This window comes from Netta rufina (genome assembly GCF_964035555.1).
Source record: "Netta rufina genome assembly, chromosome: 1".
NCBI lineage: Eukaryota > Metazoa > Chordata > Aves > Anseriformes > Anatidae > Netta > Netta rufina.
This window is the reverse complement of record NC_140123.1, coordinates 29,587,623-29,598,004: the sequence shown is the minus strand read 5'-3', so window position 1 is coordinate 29,598,004 and position 10,382 is coordinate 29,587,623.

Here is a 10,382-nt window from a genome sequence, read left to right as displayed (position 1 = left end):
AAATAACCAGTAATTGAACAATACAAAAGGCTAGCACTGGGAAAAAAAAATAGTAATAATAATCAGAATTTCTCTCTACCAGCTGAGGTAGGTTGGGAGGATATGCAGTGTCCCACGAGCATTTGCCTAAGGAAAGTTGCCAAGTGAGATGCATGTCCTTGGGGTCACATCGTGATTATTGTTCCAATGAAAAGTTCCATTATAAAATCCATAAAGCTGACAGGTGGCTTTTTTTTTTATAAAGAGAATATTCAAAAGGAACTGTGGTCTAGCAGCAAGGACCACCGTCAAAACGAAATGACCTCTTCCTCATTGCTTGGATAGAAGCGTCCCACTGATGTGCTCTCTGAGCTCACAGCAAAGCAGTGATCTTAGAGGTTTCATTTCCCAGGTGATTTTCTCACAGGGATGCAATTGTAAGCATGTAGCTGGCTCTGGTACCTTCGTGTAGTTACACCAAGCCACTAAAGAGCTGCTGGAGGGAGACGTTCACTCGTTCTCCAGGCAGTGAGATGGATCCCAGGGGGAAACGTTCAGGAAATCACCTTTTATCTATATATTTCCTTGGCAATGCTCCAGTGTACCCTTAAACACAGGGCAAGAGCCTGTCTGCCTTAATGTCAAGGTGGCCCAAGGTGGTCTTGGACAAAGGCACTCAGGGGAGGAGGGACTGAGGTAAATGCAGAGGTGTTCTGCCTGCCTTAGTCACTCCAGCAGCCAAATCTTGCATGGTTTGGTAAACCTGAGTGCCTAGAATATATTGCTGTGCATCTTTCTTTTTTTTTTTTTTCTTGGAGTTTATGTTGCACAAAAAGGGCACATAGTCTGCCTGGCTGTTTCACAGAACTGCTTTCTAGCAAACTTTCCCCGTTTCCTCAAAGTTTTCATTGGTAAATTAAGTAGCTGTGCTGCTGGCTGGCTGCCACGCGGCTCTTTTCATTTGCAGCTACAAAACAGGATCCTCCTAAATAGAAGCTGTCACTGACAGCAGAGAAAAGACTTTTTGTCTGGAAAACGGCGCAGTTGGTTCTTCGGGGAACCAACCTTTTTGCTCTGTTTTTCCAGACCAGTGGAGCACAACTCCAGCGTGCTTGCTCACACGTGCCTCTGTGGGTTTTGATTCCCAGTCTTCATCCTTCCATCATCGCAACAAAGATGCTTGATGGGGTTTGAAGCCAAAGGAGATCCCATGGACACCTCAAAAGAGGTGTTAAATACTAGCATATTCAATTGTCATTTTGAGGGCATTTGTGCCAAGCCCCTGTGGTGTCTCCTGAGCATCCAAGTGCATCACATCTCCGCCTAGAGGGGCTGCAGGGCTTATTCCTGCTCCTGGCAGGATCTCCCTGCTCCCCGTAAGGAGCAGGCACCTCTTCAGTATCTGGGTAGCATTCCCAGCATTTCATAGCATGCAACTGAACTTACCTTCCCCCTCCCAGCACAGCTTTTACTTGCAGGTATAGGCAGCTACGTGCATTACAGTTCTGTGTGAAAAGCCCACACAGCTTCCAAACTCTACAGTGAATATATTTTAACTCAAAAACATTTAGGCTCACTCTGATATTAACTCCACCACAAAGCAAAAGAAAATCTACCTATAGCAGGGCTTTGCTTCATGTGCTGCACACGGTTCTATTTGTAGAGTTTAATAGCACTGGTTTTCTGTAAAACAAATGATTTTAATTTTTTTTAACCTATTCTATTTTTTTTTTTTCTAGAGGCTAGTGGATATTCCTTCTCCTCCCTTCCTTCCTTGGGAAGGTGAATAGCTCCCTCAAGTGCACCACTGAGTCCTTCAGATGACAGAAGAGTACAGCTGCCATCTCCCTCGGGAATCCCTCTGTCTGTTCTGCACTTTAGACTGATTCTTACGACCCTGCAGCTGAAATATCAATCAGCCACGTCCCTTCCACTTTGGAGGCCAGGAGGGTATAACAGCATGGACACAGGCCACCCCATGCCAGTCATCAGCCTCCAAGCGGGAAAAAAGTCCCACAGGCAGTTCATGGCATGTACATGCGCACAAAGGTCTGGGTGTGCTGTAGGGAACTTTCCCTGCAGAAAGTATAGCTGTGTGATGTCTTTTTTTGTTGTTTTGTTTTTATGTTTTCCCGCTGTTCAGACACTGCAAAGCATGGGACAAGCTATGTCTCTGGTTGTTCAACGCTGCTGCCTGTCACCTGCAGGAACTTGGGTTTATTTTCATTATCATTCCTGAAGATAGGCCATTTGCTCACCATGTGCACGTGAACGTCTGTGCAGGAGGGTCAAATGCATAATAACAAGAAGAGGAATTTTCTGAAAAAAAAATCTGACTTTAGAAGAGAGAGACCAAAAGGTCAGTCCTAAATAAAATTATTTCAGATATATGTATAGAGAAAAAAAAAAAAAAAAAAAAAAGATGAAGGCAAGTGCCAAAACTTCACTGCTTCTGACCCTAATCAGTTAGAGTATCTCTATTTGCTAACAGATTAAAAAAATCATCTGGACAGGGCCTAGTTTTGAGTCACATAGAATCATCTCAGCACAGCTCTCATCTTGGGGACAGAGACTGTTACATCTCAGCCCAGTTCATTTCTTTAGGATCAATTTCTAATTCCAGAGCGTCCCCCACAGTGCTGCTTGGGGCTTTACTCTGGCATGCAGGACGCATGGGACATTCAAGAGCAGGACCCACAGGATCCTGACACACAGGACGAGCAGGACGGCCACCTTCCCAGCAGTCTGATGATGCAGATGTAGGACTGGGACTGTCAAAATCCTTCTCTGCAGTCTGGTTTCCATCTGTCAAGTGCTTTGTTAACTTCTCAGGCTGCAACTAGACAAGAAGACAGTTCTGCTTATTCCAAGGAACCATTGCCATGCACAAGCCGCTAGAAAGCTCCAGACTTGGCTGGGTCTCTGCCAATTAGTCACCAATTTCTGCACTCCCTGATCCTCCTGAAAAGGGTAAAGTTCCTCAGAATGATCACATATAGACACATGCAAATTAGAAGAGGACAGGAAATGACAGTGAAAGAAAATGAATGCATGAATCAGTGAGACAGCAAACGGGGAATACAGGGCAACGCAACACAGACAGCATCACAGCTCCCCACAGTGAAGGGCAGAAGAGCAATGTGAGCTGAGAAATCGAGACAGATTTCAGTAAAACATTCAGACAGTGCAACCCAGGTAGGCTGGAACTAAATCAAAGGTTCATCCAGCTGTGGTTCCTCTGTAGCTTCAGTTCCAGCCTGCTCTCCTTCATAGTTCCTGCATTATTTTCTTTGTCAAAATAGTTCTCCACCCCCTTTAAACCCTCTGTAAATAGGGAGTGCACATGGCGTTTCTGAGAGCAGTGGTCTCAGGGAACTTGAAGGAATTTAATTTTTGCTGTCAAAGAGGGTGAGAATTTGTGGAGGCAGCGAACTGCCCTGGCAGCGAGGAGCAAGGAGGCATTTTGAACAAGGAGGGATGTGCTTTGGGGGAGAAGCCCCAATGTACATCCACTCTGCTCAACCAAAGCAGACAGAGGACCCCTTGGTGATTACTTGCTAGATCACTGCCTTTCTGTGTTTTGGACTACTCCAACCAGCTTTCTTCAAGACACAGAGGAAGGTGGCCCAAATGGGTGGCCAGGTGGCCCTGGACGAAGGTGGCCCAAGGAAGGGTCAACGCAAACCTGTCACTGACCTTCAGTTATGAGCACATACAAAAGTGTGGAGGCCAAGCTCTCTCCAGTGATGCCAGTCACAGAAAACAAAACTCATTCAGGATGCAACAAATGCAATTTCATCAGGAGGCTTCTCAGGAGCATCACAGCCTCAGGAGCATGGAGACTCACCTTTGCTACAGGCTGCATCCAGAGGACAGGAACAAATCCACCCCACCAGCTAAGAACATTCCCCATAAAGAAAGGAGCTAAGGGATGGTAGGAGAAGAAAGCCAGGACTGAATAAATCCAATATTCCTCACTCTTGGAGATACTCTTCTGGGTCCTCAGGGGCCCTGAGCCTTCAGGTGAGAGAGCTTGGCCCAGGTTCAGGTGTTTGAAGAGAGAGGCCAAGATTCCCCAGTAAGCCTGACGGGAAATACACCCTTCCCAACAAGGCATCAAAAGCAGCCAAAATCTCCTGTTCACAATAAACAAGGTGGCTCTCAGTGTCCCAGTGGTGATGCACAGAAGTGAAAGTCAGTCAGCCAAATGTAAATAAAAGCTGGTGAGAGTTATTAATGAAGGGAATTAATAAAGAGTTTTTATTAATGAAAAGTTACGGGAACTCTTCCACTGCCTCACCACCCGTTCCTCACTGTGGTTGATCACAGAATAACAGAGCCGAAAGGAGTCTGGTGAGGTCCAAGCTTGCTCCCCTCTCGAGGCAGGTCAGCACTTCAGAACCAAAGACATGTGATGGTTTTAGCTTTACCTTTAAGAAAGGACAAGGAGGAGGTTGATGAATAAATAGAGGGAGGCTAGGAGGTGTTTGAGCTTGCAAGGATGAATGCTAAATATGGGAAGGTGAAGGGAGCAGAAAAAGATAAAAGAAAGGGACTGGGGAAAAGGTTTCCCAACCTTGCTCCTACTGTTGCCAGCAGGGCTAGGGAGGTGATCGTCCCCCTGTACTCAGCTCTGGTGAGGCCGTACCTCGAGTACTGTGTTCAGTTTTAGGCCCCTCGCTACAAGAAGGACATCGAGGTGCTTGAGCGGGTGCAGAGAAGGGCGACGAAGCTGGTGAGGGGCCTGGAGAACAAGTCCTACGAGGAACGGCTGAGGGAGCTGGGCTTGTTCAGCCTGGAGAAGAGGAGGCTCAGGGGCGACCTTATCGCTCTCTATGGGTACCTCAAGGGAGGCTGTAGCGAGGTGGGGGTTGGCCTGTTCTCCCACGTGCCTGGTGACAGGACGAGGGGGAATGGGCTTAAGTTGAGCCAGGGGAGTTTTAGGTTAGATGTTAGGAAGAACTTCTTCACTGAAAGGGTTGTGAGGCACTGGAACAGGCTGCCCAGGGAAGTGGTGGAGTCACCATCCCTGGAAGTCTTCAAAAGACGTTTAGATGTAGAGCTTAGGGAAATGGTTTAGTGGGGACTGTTAGCGTTAGGTCAGAGGTTGGACTCGATGATCTTGAGGTCTCTTCCAACCTAGAAATTCTGTGATTCTGTGATTCTGTGATTCATCACAGATAAAGGAAATTAATATGCGATAGTGAGGTCAAGAATATGGAAAAGGAGAGAGAATGCACTCCAGCCACACTAAGCCACCTACACTTGCAAAATTCAGGCACACACAGGTCATGCTCAAGAGTTGGGCACCCACACAGGTACTCACCCTCTGTCCCCCTCTCTGACAAGACAGTCAGGACAATAAATTTAGTACTGCCTAAAGAATACGTAGGAAAGGATTCTCTAAATATCAAATGTTGGTTAGAAAAGCAGGGTTATGGTATTACTCGTAGCAGACTCAAGGACAGCTGTGAGGGAAAACAATCAGCAAAGCTACAGAGTGGATACATCCAGGCAAGCTCCAAAGAGGCATCAGAGGGGGAATTCAAAGGAAAATGGCAAGCAAAGGAAAATAGCTGGCTTTGAACATACAGAGCATACCAGTAAACTGTTCTAGACGCAAGGAATGAACAACAGAAAATAATAATACATGGCTAACGAGTCAGGAGTGTATTTTTCCAAGTGGATAGGTGGAAATACAAAGGTTTTTCCTTTTTTGAAGAATAGTAGCATCAAGGTATCAGGTAAGAAGCTGGACATAGTGCTGTGCTGTATTTGTTTCCTTCCAAGAGCACCAAGCACCTGAACTGCTTTAAATCCATTTTCTCTGCAATTAATTTGCTCTAAGTGACTTAGTGTTTTACGGACCACGTCCCATGAAGAAGGAGGAAAGGAAACCACAGGCATCAAGAGGTGATGATGTCCCATCACTACAGACACTGGTCACAGAGCTACTCCAAGCTGCAGCAGGCCTGTGACGGCAGCAAGGTTTACCTACCTTTGGGATAATGATAAATGAAAGTTAATATAAGGAAAACATTAGGAGTGTACTGACTATTCCCCTGACCAAGTTACACAATTAGTTCAGAGAAGAAGGAAAGGCAGCCAGCAAAGACTGGAAACCGTTCCCGAAGCTTCTCGGGGCCTTCCAGCACCCAGCTCTGAGAGGACCACAAACGCTGGTCACCCACTGGGCTTCGATGAGCAGACCTGGGCCTACAAGGTCAGCTCACATCCAGTACCTGCTGGGGGGTTCTTTTAGGTGACAAGATTTGGCATTGGAAGATTTGGCATTGCTTTGTGCTGGAAAGGTCAGATATTAGCAGAAATCAGCAACCATAGCAAGGGACAGAAGATGACACACTGGTGACGAGGTCAAGCAGCAGCAAAAGCTAGAAGATAAGACAAGTTGTAAGAAATGGGAACACAGATAAGGCCCCTCACAGCATTTTTGATCTTCAGTGCAGATAGAGACCAAGCAATGAAGATCATTTTAGTGTGGTGCAGTAGTTGATGCACTTTCAGAAGAGAGAGAGAAGAAAATATATACACATATATTCCTGTATTTCCATTAAGGAAACTTGAATTACCAGGAACCACAGAGGCCTTAATTCGCAGCACCTGGGCTCTCATACTGCTCCATGGAGTTCAGCTGTCCTAGAGCCAAGGAGCTAATTGCTGCCTGTGAATAAAGAGGCAGCATTGCAGATATCTGCCCTGTAGTCACAGGAGACCCCAGTTTTTTATTAGGAATAAGCTATCCCAGGCAGAATTGTTCAGGCAGAATTCCCTATTTCTGTAGAGTTTCTTGTATCTTTTGTGTCAAATTTGCATTCAGGTGTTCCTTTTTTTTTTTTTTTGTCAAAATTCTATCAGAAAGCCTTGAGCCAGACTGAATATGTCACATAAGAAAAATATTTTAATTAAAGTCTTATCAGAAAAGAGTCAAGAGCATTACTGAGATGTTGCAAAATTGCTCAGAGAATCTTCTCTTAAATAAAAAAGTAACTAGCAAATGTGATTGGAAAGTATTTTCTTCCACATGCATCCAACTACCTGAAAGTGGAGTTAACCTCCCAAGGACCAGAGGCTTCCCTCCGTTATTACAACCCCCACATACCCTACAGCTTCAGTCGTGAGCAGCCTGTGACCACCCTGCCTGCTGCAGAAGCTGTTTGATCAGAGGTACTCAAGACTAACTGAAATAAAAAAAGCTCCCGACATGGGAACAACACGATCTGGAAATCCATCCTCAGCTCAATTAGACCTAGATGCAGAGGTTTGAGCCAAAGTGACAGATCTCTTGCAAAGAAAAAGCACACTTCATCAAGAAATCAATTCTCAGTAAGGTTTTTCTTCAAAGTTTTATTTTTTTCAGCAAAAATGTTTACTGGCTTTATATCATCCAACACGCCTGGGTGACTTTAATCCTGTTCCCCATTCTCCATGGGAAAAACACTTCATTGCCTCCTCATTCCCTCGTTATGGAAGTAGCTGTTGCCACTGGTTTTGAATGTAGGGGGAAAAAAACACAAACCAAGTGGATGGTGAACACCTGTGTGTATAGATCCTTCATTAGTTTTCTTGCACTTTAGCACATACTTGAAAAACTTCTGTTACGGTTCAAGGATTGCTTAATTAGGATCTTACAAAAATAATTATTTCAATTGACTGAAAAAATGGAGCTTAGCTTGTAAGGTGTTTAAGCTACTCACCTCAAAAATGGAAAGAAATGCACCCAATCTGTTAAAGAACAGGGATTCAGGGTCCAGCCACTACTGGTTTTGAAGATTTGCTTCAGCCGTATTCACCTCCAACTCCCAAGGATCCAAGCCCCAAATCACCGGTGACTGGGACAGTGCATTTGCAAGGCATCACTATTGCTTATCCAGATACCTTTCTTTCCCAGGCATCACATAATAAGCAAACCTTTTACATTCCCCATACAGTACCTGTTACGTAGAACAGCAGTAACTGAATTGTGCTGGTACTGAAATCCACACAGAAGTGGTAGTTCAACTGAAATAGTTTTGCACCAAGTACACACCACCGAGGCTGATGATTTCCCAGCCTGGCTGGTACAGCAGAGCTTCAAATTAAATCTAGCAACAGTAATAAGCACTCTTATCTTCCTTCCTCAGGTGCTTGATATTTCAAAATTCAAAAGGCTGCCAAGAGCTTGGGAAGAGCATATAGCTGCTGTCTTCTCCTTTCCCTTGGCCCCAGCCTGCTCGCTGGGGAGGCTGAGCTTTTTTCTCTCCCCTAACTTACTCCACAAGATGAAAACCTTCCGACGCATCTTGCACTGAACACTGGCTGGTGCAGTTTTCTTACACACTGCAGCTTCCCAGGATTGGGTTATAGCAATGTTAAAGTTACGACCCGTGGTGCTATGATAGCCTTTGTCAGGCAAGAGGTTCATCAGGCAGCTGACACTGTGTCTTTAGAAGCACGCCTTGCTACAGACACAGCTTCCCTGCTCCCATATAACATAAATTCACTGCCTTCTACCTACAGCCCCTGCAATGCTTGAAAGTGAGCTATAGCTTTATTCATTCCCCTTTGTATCAGTTTGAACCTTGTAATTATATTATTTTTAAACACATTTTTTTAGTTTGCATTAAATCCAGGGCTATTCTTTTACCTGCCCAAGCTTCATAGTTTCACCTTGATGATACAGGAGTTTTTCTCCTCGCTGTGAGTAGTTTCCCCGAGGGGATGCTAAGCTCGCCTTCCCCACACGGTGTGCATCAGGCCTGTTAGCAATCCAAAATACAGCTTTACTCCCACCTCCCTCAGTGCTTCATTTTCTACTTTTCTCTCAAACTACTCAGCATTGGATCTCTGACAATTGTTTTAACCAAATCTGAGTACGTCCACCAGTGGTGCCTACATTAACGCTACTTAGAACCCTACTGCCCGTTTTTCCATGAAAGTCAATTGTTTCACTGAATTATCACAGCAGGAATTGGTTTCATACATTAAACAGAAACCAGTTTGATACATTAACTTAAACAACATATGAGACTTAATCTTTTTGAATACTTACAGATTAAGATTTAATTTCCTCCACAGCTGTCTTCAGGCACATACCCCGTATGAAGCTATTACAGATTCCTAAGTCTAATATTGAGATAGTCATGGAACAGAGGAACAAATCATTTCTGAATCCCAAGGTTGGCAGTGGTTACACTTTTTTAAAAAAAAAGATAGCATTAAAGAGTTTCAAATTTCAGAAATTTTAACTGTAAGAAGTTATTTACACATTTTCCATGTTTTGTTTGCTTTGTTATAAACTTTGCTTCTGGCTGCATAATTTTAGTAAGCATCCATTCTTGCATCTTTGATTCTTAACATCTTAATAAATTAAAGAGAAGAGGTTGTTTATAAGGCTTTAACATGATTCAGGTAGTTCCCAAAGCCTTAAAGTTATCAGCTACATGCCAAACATTAAGAGGTCTTGGTTGCGACATACTTTGTTTGATTCAGGTGAGCCAGTCTGAAGAACAATCAATACATACCAATAATTGGAAGGTCCCATAGCACCTTGTTAATTAAACTAATCTCCATATGACTATTCAGTCTTAAGATACTTCACACAGATCGATCACTAATTCTGTTTCATCACCACATGAAATAATAAATGTTTCCAGACCTCTATCTTTGGAAAGAGGCAGGCCTGTCATCTCTGTGCACCATGCTGCTCATGGTCCTTCATGTCCAAGCTCCTTCCTTGCCTCCCACCCCACCTCTGCCATGATATTAAACTTTGGAAAGAGCAGAATTTCCCTTTAGAAACAACAGTTTGGAAGTATTTGGATTACAAAAGCTGTAAATACTGCTGACCTGCCTAAAATCCACCATCTTCCACTCTATACTTTGCTCTTTTAGTGTTAAGAGTGATTCGGTACAGTCTGAATGCTCCGGTCAGCAACCTGTATGCTGCCACCCTGTGTCCTGCACATATTCATCCTTTTTCAAAGGATAATTAAAAAAAAAAAAAAAAAAGCCTCCAGTGGCAAAACACCACTTTCTGACAAGTTCATTATTTGTGAATACATTATCGAGCATTTCTGTGTCTTACATTCCTCTCATAGGCAGAATTGATTTTCCCTCGGCTTCCTCTTCCCTGTTCAACTACGTTTAACGGTTCAAACAGAGAAAAAGGGGAATTTAGACTAACAGCAAGATATAGTTTTATCTCCATTCTAGCACAGTATTTGTACTAAAAGACCATTTCCATTTCTCATTTTTGGCAACACCGAGACACTTGTGTTTTATTGTTCCTCCCACTAACTTACAGAAAAACGTAGGCTAGAAGTATGGTTTTTAGAAAGCCCATCTCCTAACGAAGCTGGAACACTGTAATTCCACATGCATTTTATAAGGCTAGAAGCAAACCT